Below are 13,751 nucleotides of genomic sequence, written 5' to 3' on the forward strand. Positions count from 1 at the left end.
CCCTGCATGAAGAATCACCGAGATCTAGGGAAAGGCCCTGATCTTTTTGTCATTGAAATCAATAACAGAACATCAATAAATAGTCCTAAAAGTAGTTTAGTTGTTTCAAAAATGTAGGTCAACATAAGCAATCTCATAATGCTATTGGTCTTAAGTTGCTCTTCAACATGCTTCAATCTTTATGTATTATTTCTAAAAAGTAATAAATGTACTTTTTGAACATATTGTTTGAAATAACTCTGCAAATTATGCCATGTCTCCAATAAGTTTATTTTCAAAATATAGGATTACACAAAGTGTGCACTAAACATGCGCAAATAGGAAGGACATTAGAAAATGTGTTTGGAAACAAGCAAACCTAGAAATTAATACAGAAATGGTCACTAATAGCTTCTGAATGTTTTAAAAAGTTACTTTTAAAAAGTTACAAAATAAAACAAAATGCAGAATAGAGATTTGATCACAAACTCACATTATTTTTTCATTACAAACTGTCTTCATATATCATTCTAAATTGAAACTAGTATTGTGTTTGGCATATATACGTTTAAAGAACCATTTGGTTACATCTTTGCTTTTTACTTTTAAGAAAAAAGCTAATTACTATACCCACATATATAATTGTTTTTTTTGAATCAGGAAGGTATGTATAGTTACAGTTTGTAAACACAAAGGCAAAGAGCCACCTGAGTTTCCTCCAGCAAGCCGGAGTGTACCAGTACAGCTGTGAGAGCATATCAGTATTCCCTCTTCCACCTTCTTCCTCCCTGTTACCCATCTTTCAATGAAAAAAACAGCCTTTTTTTTTTTTTTGTGGGAGAAACTTTGCTCCCTGGTGGTTAGAGTAAGAGGACCAGCACCTCAGGCACACACTCTTACCACTAAGCCTCTAAGCACTGCTGTCTAAGTCACCTCATCTCTATTCTGTTTAATTGTTTTGCAAAGAGCAGTGACTGGTAAGCATCCCTATAAAAATACGTAAGTTAATCTTAAAACCCTGTCCCTACAGAGCCTCTACTTATCTCTCTCTTGATCTCTGCTTTTCTAGGACTTAACTTTGCCAAAACACTGGTGTGTTATCAGCACGGTTTTAGTCCCAAAGCCAAAAAACAGCACCATATGCGCTGCCATAAAGAACATTAACTCCAGACAGACAGACCCACTGCAATGAGTCAGATCTAAAAGCAGGGAAACTGAGTGGAGCATTCACATAACCAAGAATTTCCTTGAATTCCCTTTTCTCACAGCCAGACAGCTCTGTTCCACTCACAGGCCTGATCATCCCAGCTCATGTGCTTCCTCTGGAGCCAAATGCTGTCTTGTTTCTATCACCTGAACTCAGTCTATCACATGGGCCTGAAGAGTGCTGAGCTCTTCATAATGCTGAGCTCTTGGCAAATTGAAAGCAAAACCAAAGAGACTTAGGCAAGGACCAAGTAAAAGCTGTGACATTTGGGGTGAGTAAAACCATTGACTTAAACCACCCCATTTTTTTTGTTTTGTTTTGTTTTTTTTTTTTTTTTGCATTTTAGACCAAACTTTTGTTCGTAGATTTAAATTAACTTTCCAGTTTACTTTCACCCACACTTATTTCATCTATTTACTTCTTGTGTTATATAAATATTTCTCAGCATTATAATAGCTAAATGCTTAATCATGGTCTTTGATCTCTGTGTTTCCATGCAGGCTAGATTGTCCTCAGAATTTACGGGGACATTAAAATGTTCTCTTTGGCCATAAAATCAAGTTGGTGGGCAATTACTTCAATATGACACCTTATAGAAGCTTACCATCATGTCTTCACTTTAAACATTGTAGGTCAATGAAATTATATTGCAGCCATTGACAACACATACAATTTTGCCTGTTTGATATCCCATTACTGCAATAGCAGCCACAATAGTTTCAGAGAAAGCTCTTTTTTTCCATGTGAACGTGCTACTTGTAAGGCATATTTGTAGGGAGCATAATAACGCCACTTAAGTGACTATCACAAAGTCTTTGCTAGATTCCAAAATAATGTACAAGAGTAATACACTCACCTGTCTATATACAGAATTATTAGTAAAACAGGACCAGAAGCTCCAGTGCAGAATCAAATTGCTCACACAAACAATTGATTCATCTATGCAGTCAAAGTAACAAAAGCATTATTCTCAGACCAGACACTTAGCTTAGGATCAACACAACTGACATGGGATCAGTTATGTTATGCTAGGATATGCACATACATCTTCCCTATAAAGTTCCCTATAAAGTATACAAAACTAGCAGAAAACAGGAACTGTAACCTCTACATAAGCAGTATTATTTGTCCACTGCTACAAGATCTTCCCTCTTGTGGCTATCTTTCAGTTTCAAATCCTAACATACCCAGCACTGAATTTCTGTTGGACTCCAAACTACTCCTTCATGCACGAAGTCTAGAAACTCACAAGCCTTGAAGTTTGAAAGGAATACACTGAGGGGAAGAAAAAAAAAAAAGTTATGCTACTTTTAAAGGACTGTGAGGATTAAGCACGGAACATAACTAAGACCAAGTGTTTTATAAATGGGAAGTTAATAAAATAAGGCGAAAGTCTAACTCCTACAATGACTCCAGAAATGCTGGATTGCTTTCCAGTTTTCTAGGATCATCTATTAAATGTGAAGAAGTATTGAACTGTGTTCCATGCACCAGTTAAAGAAAAGCTAGTAAGGTACTATGCTATAACCTACTTAGATCAATCAGCAACTCATGAGGGAACAGAGTGCATTAACATGAATTGCATGCATAAGTAACAATTCTCTGGACTTTACCACATCAAAACCTCCCTTATGTACTGCTTTAAAGCCTTTATGATCATAGAAGTTTCACACGGCTATATGCACAACCCCTTATGCAGTGAACTATTCTCAACATTGTTGCTCCCAAGTTGATTCCAGCACAGCAACAGAGAATAAGTAATAACGGGAAACTGACAATAAAATATTAGCCAGATCATCTAGATAGACAATCTAACAATAGAGTTGATCAAATTGTTTGTTTTCTGAAGACAACATCCAGCTGCAGGTTTCCACTGGTTATTCTGTTTTTACAGGCATCAGGAAATAAAAAGTGAATGAATACACATAACGATGATAACAAATTCTTTAATTCCACCTCTCTCCCTAACAACAACAAATAGAGAAATAATGGAATACTTTCAAAAGTACCTGGACACAGTTTCTATGATCCCAGAACAGCCCACATTGGAAGTGACCTCAAAAGATCATCAGGTCCAGCCTTTCATGTGAAAAGGGAGATGAGAATCTCCAGATGAGATTGTCTAGCAGCCTGTCCAATTGCATCTTGAAAACCACGTTCCTGAGAAGGTTGTTCCAATGATTGAGACCAACATGCAAAGCAAAAAAGTTAAAACAAAGAAGATGCATGACACTGAAAGTGGGAACAAGAATGAACAACACTGACGCTGGACTTTGAACCTCAGTCTTCAAAGCTGTTACTGTATTACCCTCCACACACATACTGTGCAGTCACACCATCTATATGATGGCTTTCTCCTGGATGATCTAATGTGTCTGTAAGGGTCTTGAGCAAATCAAGACTCATCTTTAAGGGTCTTGAACAAAAAGATGACAACATACTGAGAAAGCACTACAAGAAGCCCAAATCAGATTTGTTAAATTTATTATAACAGAGGAACTGAACTACTGTGATGAAAACAAAGACATGTTTATGCTGCAGTGAAATCATGGCTTTAGGATATGATAGTCATTTATCTATATCTGAAGGGTATAAACTGGTTCCTCAAGCATGTAACTCAGCACTAAGTATACATACTGGAATCAATGGGACCACTTATATGATCAGATTTTGTGAGACTGAAGTCCAGCAGTGAAGGCAAATTGCTGAAAAGTAACCCCAGAGCTAATTAGGAGGAAAAGGATGAAAATGACAAGACAATACATACAATGGGCATTATGAATGGGGGGGGGGGGGGGGGGGGGGGGGAAGAAAAGTGCTTAGATTACAACCTTCTCCTGAAAAAGCATGTAGAAAAAGCTCTTCCGTTATATTTGACATTCAGCTGGATGGACATGGAAATGCACAAGACAGAAGTGCACAATCATGCACTGTTATGGCATCTTCTAAGAAAAAACAAAGGTCTATCACCTCAAAATTGCTGCAAGTCAAAGGAATACGTTTTACACTACTACCCAAGGAAACATTTTAAAACAGCACTGAACTTATAACAAATGCAAAAATGAGAACATATAGTCGTTTCTTTTCTTTCTTAAAGTCTTTCTCAAGTTTACACCATTTGCAAGCGAACAGTGGATTCCCTTCCCTTTAAATGCTGCCTCTAAAGACTCAGCCTAGTATCTCACTATCAAAGTGGGTTCCCTCCAGCCTCATATACCATATTAACATCATTATTAAATGATGACCTCAGTAACACCTATTGTAATCCTATTGTCTTCACTAGGGTTCTGCAAATGTAATTTAGTACTTCATTTGAAGGCAATGAGATTGCAAAGGCAGTCTAGAAAGCAAAACACTGCTTTTAACAGCATCTATGACCATGCACAGCAGAGTACTTTAGTCTTTCGGTTGGTGTCACAGATATAACACTAGTAAAACCTGACATTGCTTAGTATAATTGTTCTGCATACACCTTTACACCAATATGATACTTTTAAGAGAATTACAACATGTACAGATGTTATTAAGGAAGCAATCGCACATTATGAGTATGACAATTACATAACTTCACTGAAGTCCCATTTTTGGCTCCTTGTACTGCTTCAAATCCCATTGCTTTGGCTGGCAACATTTGTTTTCAAGAGGAAAAAAAAAAAGCAATATACACTCTGAAGACTAAAGAAAAAACTTACACTAAACTTGGGGAATATTTGTCAGACAATTCCTACTTGCAGTTCATAGAGATGGAAAAAGTCCATGCTCTCAAATTTTTCACTTATGGTTACTGTGTCTCAGGTTTCTCATAGCTCAAGAAAGCTGATTACTAACCCTGAACATCTTTATATACTGTAAAAATATTTTAAAATGTAGAGCTTAAGTCTGCCAAAAAAATGAGCTGTGCGTAAATCGTATTATTATTAAATACTGCTAGTTTGCATGAGAGAAATTCCTACTTTCTCAACCATTTCTGGACATCATACACTAATTCAGATCAGGTAGTGTAATAATACCAAATAAAAAAAGCAGCCTTGCACAACACTAAACAGTTGTAGCAGATGATTAAGATGGAGGGACTCAAAAGCTTGAAAACAACGCAGCTCAAAAGGAAGTTTCCTCTAGACCTTTGTCTGTGCATATACACTCCAACCTTGCAGCTTTGTGTCTTGTGCCAAATTTAAAAAGATCGAGGTAAAGGCAAAGCATAGTGGGGGTGAGTGAAGACCAGCCAAATTTACCAGGCATGTGCTTCCCAAGAGAAAGCTGGAGGAGTTCCTACCCATTCACGGTGACCGTACTGCCATCCAGAGGTAGGCTGCACCTCAGAGCTAGCAAAGTCTTCTTGCACTGGCATGGAGCAAAGACTTCCCTTCAACCCACAAGGCAGACTCCACCTTTCAGGAAGGTGGACAACTGATAAGGCAGTTTACTTCTACAAGGGCTTGAGGTTTTACTGCTCATGCCATTGCTAAGCATGGATCTATTGCAAAATAGCCTCCAAGCGGGTTTTTCTAGTTTAATTTGTTAGGAGATTATTAACTCTAACCCACAGTCTCATTTTTCAGAGCAGCTAAATGCATGCATACAAATCTTTGTTGGGGGAATTATTGTTGGTTTCAAATAACAGCGGGGGGGGGGGGGGGGGGCGGGGAATGACACTTCTATAAAATTGTTGAGCAAAGTCTGATATTTATTTTTGGACAGTAATCTGAAGAAACCTGGAGGTCTTGCTGAGTTTCACCAAGAGAACTGGTTGATGGAAAACTCGCTAGGGTGTAGTACTGGTGTTCACATTTCCTCTCCAGGCTTCTGTACTGAACGTTTCAGTTTATAAAGGCAAACGGTGACAGACAAGCTTTCCTTTTTCTTCAGTCAACAGATAGAAGGAACTCAGATAAAGCATGAGAGACCATTTAGACCATAGGAGGAGGCAGGAATATGGCAGGATGAGAAAAGTGAGCGGCTTATCTGGTGGTGACTGTGATCCAAAGAAAACCTGATCTATAACGTACCTTCATTGGTTGCATCTGGCACTGGTAAGTGAGGAGTGGCTAAGTAGCTTATTTAACTAAATGAATACAAAACATTCTTACCTCTTGACCTAGACCGAGAATAAACTGTCATCACAAATAACATTTAGGACTGACATATGCAGTAAGGTATCTTACAGTTTAATATTAAAGACTAAAAGAATGCAAAGTGAATTTACATGTTTTTCTAGCTTTTTAATAAAGAATTCTGCATACTTTAGATGTTTGGAATTTTTAAAACTGAAATAGTGATTTCAGGTTTAATTTATAATGTAATAGAGGAAGATTTGTCTGATAAAACAAACAGCACAGGTCACAAAGACATTCCTACTCCATTCAGTAGATTAATTTGTAATCACCTTATTAAGTAAAATAAAGGCTTGACATGAGATATCTATACTACCACCAATAATTTATAGACTCTTAGCATAAGAGGTGTATCAGATTACTTGGATAGAAATGGCAAAGGGCATTGAAATAATTACTTGGAATCCAAACAGAATTATAAAGTCCTTCCTTCAGAAAGAAATCTTTTGTCTCCATACTATCCGCTGCTGATGCCACTGAACACTCTAGAGAGATGGAGAAAGAACTCACTCTGGATGAGGACAATCAATCAAAATCTTCTCCGGAACTAGAACTGCTGTTATAACAGATCAATAAATGCTACTTGTTGATCTACAGCAGCAGAATCATGAAGGCGTCTACTCAAATAAAACCCTACATATATGTGTATTAACCACTGTGTTTGTGTACATGTCCATTTAAATATTAATTCTAAATAAACTTCAGAGATTTTTATTATTGTATTCATGCACATACATAATCTGACATTGACCAAAGCACCCCTTACTGCTCTATTAGCCTGAAATTCTGCAAGAGGAAAAAAAACAGAGAAGTCAAATATTAATGGAAAGTGGGATTTTCCTTGCAATAGCCTCAATAAATATGTCGGTTGGGGGAAAAAATAGGACAAAAATAGAAAGCTTATATCTTCAATATCAAAGAAAAGAATGTTTGTGTCAAATCTGTTGGAGAAATTGCCATGAATGGTTCATCTTTGTGAAAATATGACCCTTGTAATGCTAAGATCAGGGAGACGTAGGATGATAGGTTGAATAAGAGCTATTTGCAGAAGCTAAAAAGGTCTATAGGAAGTTTTCATTTACATGTCTATTTTCCCAGTATTTTTAAATAGGTAGGAGAGGAAAGTGTAGAAAACAGGTTTTCAACGTGGTTCATTAATTAGGATAAAAAGTAATGTATATTAGTGTGAATATTGAAAAATCCTTATAAACTGCATTCATTATTTTCAGTATGCAATATTTTTCATTTGCATTCATCTCTATTTCCTTAGGTTTGGATCATTTGTGCTTCTGTTCTCTGTGGCCCATACTCTCCTGCTATTGTATACATAAGTTCATCTTTCAGCTTTCCTAAAATACTCAGGAAAAAAAAAAAGTGCAGTGAAATATACAATACCTTTTAAACCAGAGAATTAGAAAAAGACCTTTTCATTATCCTCATCTGTAAGGTTTGCTCAGGGAAGCATGCACTAATCCAGCACCTAATTCTACACCATTTCTCACACAGAACATCCAGTTGTCTTTGCTCAGGATTTTGCAAGTAGAATAAATCTTACCATAAATTTCAAATAAGTTTTTCCATGAGTGGAGACTTGGGAACTTGACCCTGTTGGGACTGGTTGTAACAGCCAGCAGATCACTGGGGAGTTCAAAACGGGCTACATAGGCTTAACTCAAAGAAAGCACATTAAAGGGCAGCAGTCATTGCATCCATACCAAAACACAAACTTGACTCTACTCCTGGTTGATCCTTCATGCCAGGCCTGCAGCCCCAAGACAGACACCTCAACATTCAGTGAAAAAAAAATGTGCCACAAATTGACTATACTTCCGTTCAACTAAACTTGCACATGGCATATTTTATCACCTTCCTATGTCTGCAGCAGAAGGTAAGGAAAGAAATACTGATAACCAAGGTGCATGCAGAAAAAAGTGTTACAGATGTTGTGGTATTTTTTTCTCCTTTTCTGTATCCCCTCCTGATTTTTTTTTGGATTTCACAGAAAATCTGGTGGCTCATTGTTCTATTGTTTGAGTTTTATATAATCTACCTGCAATTGCTTACTCTTTCCATTATCTCCCAGAGACCTGCTTTACCATGGAATGTGGTAACTGCAGTGGGCTTTCATTGCCAAAATCTTTATACATGAAAGTTACCTAATATATTTCCTTCTATGCTTCATCAAAAAGGCTTAGCTAGAAAATGTTTAACAACTTAAGAATGCAACACTAAGGACCATCAGGAGAGGATGTTGAGGTGGAGGATGTTTTTCTTTTTAATGAGAATAATATAAACTGAAGTGTTCTTACTCAGGGCATAGATGCAAACGCAAATAAATCACTTCAGGTGAACATAAATTCTGCTTGAATTGTAAATGACCCTGCTAACAGAAATTAGATTGAGGCAGAAGCTTAAGTTCTCATCTGTACACCTACTTTTCTTTGGGGCATTTTTCAGACTAGCAAACAAATTTAGACTTGAGTTGTAGAAAAGCTATGATTCTGCTGTGTGCGCTCTGCCCACAAAACTTCAATTACTGTATTTAAGATGTTTAAGTGAAAAAGACTGTCGAGGCCTTGGCTTGTTTCCTTATTTTGGGATTGTTCTGTACCTGTGGTGAAGGAATAATTTGATTTTGCTTAGTGTCATCAAAAAAGCCATTTTTAGGAACAGACTGAAAAATACAAGGGGTTGGGTTTGCTGTCCCCCCCCTCATAGCCTCTGGTGGACATTTACTTATGCAGTGATGTAGGATAAACAATCCTTCAGACTTGATATTTAAATTTGTGAAATGGAAGCTCAGAAAATGCAGGTTGCAGTCTATAGACAGAGCATTATTGGGGTGTGTTAGTTGTTTTCTTTTTACTTTTTTAAAAATAACCAATCAGATCATTTAAATGCCAGATTTAAGTGTCTCTTTCATTCACAAAATACAGTCCAATAGCTGACTTGCTTTGAAATTGAAAACAGTGTCAGGACCTACGTTAGGTCAATGTAAATTTGGAACAACTCCATCAACTGCGAAGCAGTTGAATTCATATATATCAGTGGTTTGAAATTGGCCTATAACATACTTTAATTTCTTAACCATTTCACAACAGAGATAAATCTCCTACGTATCAGTCAATTATTTGCTTTTGCCACTGTTACAGCTATGTCAGACTCACTGATCGCATTCTTCCCGATTGCTTCCCTTATCCTAGAGAGATAATTGTACACAATAAAGGCAAAACAACAGAAATCTTCCAGCTGCCTGAAAACTTTAAGGAGAAAATTATCAAAGCAATTCTGTCCCAAGCATCCACTTGCCACTCAAAAGAATGTAGCTTCTTAACCAAAGACATGTAAGAATTTGTTTTAATCCATGGAAATGTGAGCTATTTCAAAGAAATTAAAGAATTGCCTATAATGAGTATAGAGGACTAATAGTAGGAAAGCATATTTTATAGAAAGGTAAATCCCGTACGATTTTTAATCAAATGATTCAGGAGCTTCCTAATCACATTTTAAGGGTTTATCTAAATGCCAGGCAATTAAAACTCAGCAGAAGCATAATAAAAACTCAGTGCAATTAACATTCAAAGTAGCTGCTAATTTGTCCATTTATTTGCAGCTCATGCAACTTCATAATAGAGTTTGCCATACTAACCTGTTTAGATATACACCCCTCATGCCAGCACAGTTATTAAAACAAACAATACATTTACAGTGCATCTTTCAATCTGCTAAAGCTGAGCAAAACCACATTTGAAGCTCTGAGACTCGCACCCAGCAGTGTCCACTTTAAATAGAAAAATCTCATTGATTGCATGAAACTCAGGTCTCATTTTTGTCCATCGATTCCCCTGGTGACCTTCTGCAGCATCAAAGCCCAGAGCGAACCCAATCTGACCCCGACTTTATGTGCATTATTATATTGAGAGACAGGAGCTACTTACAGTCCATGCCATTGTCTCCGTAGATATGTAATAAAGTATTCTAGAACTGCTCCTGCAGAGAACACTTCATGCACTCGGCATTTCCTTTTCTCCGTCTCTCTCTCTCTCCCCTCCAATCTTAAAATTCTTCTCTTTGCTGCGCTGAATGCTTTTTTTCCCCCTACAGTGGACAGCTCAAATGAGCAACTTCAGACTTTGACTAATACTCACATAACTCTCAGTAAACAACATCCTTCACACAGATCTATAACTAATAATAATGCTCTTTATTAAGCTCTCCTGTGAAACAATATGTCTAATAAAAGCTGCTCTCCATGCCGTTTTAATTATAATAAATCACCTTCATTATGATGCATACTTCAATATAACATGCCTAATGCTTAGCTACCTAGGATACTACAATAATGAGGACAGAGAGTAGACACATCTTGAAGAAAGTTATTTACACACACTGAAAAATTCTACAGTACCCTACTGCTTTGCAACATGAATTTCAACAACTTTTATCTTACCTTACTGTTCATAACATCACAGCTGAGAAGAAAAAAAAAAACTGAAAAATGCTGTTTACACAAATAACAGGACCCTGAATACATCCACTAGCATGGAAAAATAAGTCCTCGCAGTGCAATCATTTCTCTATAAATGTATAAAAGTATTTTACCACCCTGTGCAACAAATCAGTGATGAGACTATAGGCTGTTGTGCGCCGGTACCTAGGGATTTCATGTCAAAGTCAACTTCCTTGGCAATCCCTAGGGAACTGCGCTGTGCACATTCTCATGAAAGGTGTGAAAATCTGATTTTCTAAAATGGATCAGTAATTCTCTATGAAGGGGAAAAAGATCGATAAATCTTTGCTAAGTAGATTGTAAAGGAAAAATTATTCTTTCAGTGACAGTACATTAGGATCCTCCAAACAATCTCAATAAACTAAAGACATAGCATTTCTCCACCAGCTACTTTTGACTTCTGATATATTTTTGTAATCTCAGATCATTCTGCAATGCACATACATTTATATTTGCTAAGCAATGTTCCATGTTGATGTTGATTTATGAGTATATGCCATTATAATGCTTGGCTGTGAGTAGAAAAAGAAAATTATTAGCTGCTTGTAACCTGATAGATGTGATACGAAGAAATGTCATTACACCCATGCACACATATATGTTTGTTACTATATCACTCTCCCTACCCACACAAATATTCTGTATTCTCTATACAAATATTTACTACACTGTGTGTATTTATATGACTTTTTGTTTCTGCACATAATTAGCTGCATTTCCAGACACTGAGAGTTAATTATAACATATACAGCATCCGTAACTCTACTAGATGCTTCACAGACCTGAAAGGTGTTCAGCTAGTTACTGAAGTAGCACAAGCCACCTGGCATTTACACTTTCAAATCAGATAGCCACCTTGTATTTAAACATGCAATTTTACATACCAGCAAAAGCAGCATCTGCCTGAAGACAGCATGATAACACGGCCTACAGAGAGCAGTCCGAATGTATTGCCAAATCAGAAGCGGGCTACACACGCAACCAGAGGAATTCATTTGTCCTTTTTACACAATCTTTCTCCTTCTGCAGAGAGTAAGAGGAGCCTGCTAGAAGCGTCTGTAGCATTGTTTCTGCGGCAGTGGTAACACACATGATGTGGGCATGGAAATGGCCAGTCCAAATCTAAGTGCCAGTACAAAACTCAGTGCACTGGGTTCCGATTCTACTCCTGGCGTTCCCAGCACAGAAGTATTCTGGGTGGTAATCTTTGAGGGGACGCATGCTGGGAAAGCAAAAAAGAGCTTTGTCCCTCTCCCTAATGCTGAGAAACCAGAGAAGAGAGGAGGCAGTCTTTAGCTGCCTGGAGAAGTCTACAGTCTGGAAACCAGGCAAGAAGGTTGTGGAATAAACACAGGAAATCAAGCCTAAGGATGTCCAGAACAAAGTGAGAAACCAAACCTGATGAGAAGACATAGGTGGGGAAAAAAATTTAACTGCTCTAAAACTACTTCACGTTTGACTTGGACTTCCGCCAGAACAGATGAGCTTTGAACCTCGTAGTGCAATTCTGAATGTTTTAAGATGCAAAACTGTACTGGAGCTAGTAACAACCCTAAAACAAACACTGTATCTGATTAGATTTCTCTGGCATTGTCCTTGAAGACATCATCATTTATACAAGGCACTGGCTTTTCTGCATATAATTTGACAGTTGAAGAATCCTGCTTGAACAGTTTTTTTAATTGTGTAAGCTTTTCTTTTTGTTGGTTTGGGGGATTTGTTTTGTTTTTTATAAGCAGGGCAATACACAGCAATACCTAGATGTTGCCCTAGGTCCCAGTCTAGGGTACATTATTAGAAGATACCCAAACAGACTGGGCAACAGCACTCTGTCACCTTTGAGAGAGAGTGCAGGTAAAACTATTTTCTCCCCCCAACCATCACTACCTCCATATCCACCAAAACGAATGAGATGGGAGTAAGCAAAACTACTATGGACAAAGGAAGATTATAAAGAAGAATAACACAAGTGGCACATCAATCCCTGATGAAGTCAATGCATATCACTGTCATGAGGGGCAAAAGGATAAAATTAGGTTCCTTTGGATTGTCAGATCTCATTGTTACCATGGAGGACCACATGAGATGACGTTCAGTAGCTCCCTGCAGCTTCTCCTCAGACTTGTGTATTTTGAACTCTTTCACTGGGGCTCCCCAAAGTACTTCACGCACTTCAGATTGTGAATCTTCACAACACCTCTGGCAGATTCATCCACCAGGTACAGCATGGAATAGAAATAAGGTCCCCCCACACCCTACACGCACTGTATGGGGTACACAGAGGGGCTGGGTTAATGTTTCAAAGTTGGATGCTTCATCCACTCTAGTCTGAAATTTAGACCTAGATGACTATGTCAAAACCACACAGGGAAGGAGGCCAGGCTATTTGTTCCCTTTTATTCTAAAGGCACAGGGACACACCTGAAAGATAGAAAGATGTAGCTAGTAAGTAGAAGCCTATGGCAAGCACCCATCAAAAGGGGGCTGTGGTCCATGCAGATGTAACGTATACACACACACACAATAATATACATGGTCTTATGCTTCTCAGATACCCCAAACAATTTTTAGATCTCAGGAAGAAATATGAACTTGACTTCTTTTACTATAGGTTCTGGAGAGGAGAATAAAAAAAAATCTTCATTGAAACCAAACCATGGTGGTAGTCAATCTCCCTGTAGCATCACAAATGCTTGCTTGAGGCGATCGGCTTGCTGAGGTGATCAGCTGCGGGGCAGACGCGTCCTGCAGAGGAGCAGGGGATCGAGACAGGCAGGGCTTTTTTTTTTCCACCATCAAGGCCACTCGAGGCAGCCGAGGGAGCCGCCAGGGCCCGGCAGCCCTTGTGAGGGAGGCTGACGAGGCGTAGGCGGAGCCAGCAGCGCCCCCTCCCCGGCCGTTCAAAAGCAGCCCCTAGGGAGCGCGAGCGACCGGGAGGGCA

This window comes from Cygnus atratus, chromosome 2 (assembly GCF_013377495.2).
Source record: "Cygnus atratus isolate AKBS03 ecotype Queensland, Australia chromosome 2, CAtr_DNAZoo_HiC_assembly, whole genome shotgun sequence".
Classification (NCBI taxonomy): domain Eukaryota; kingdom Metazoa; phylum Chordata; class Aves; order Anseriformes; family Anatidae; genus Cygnus; species Cygnus atratus.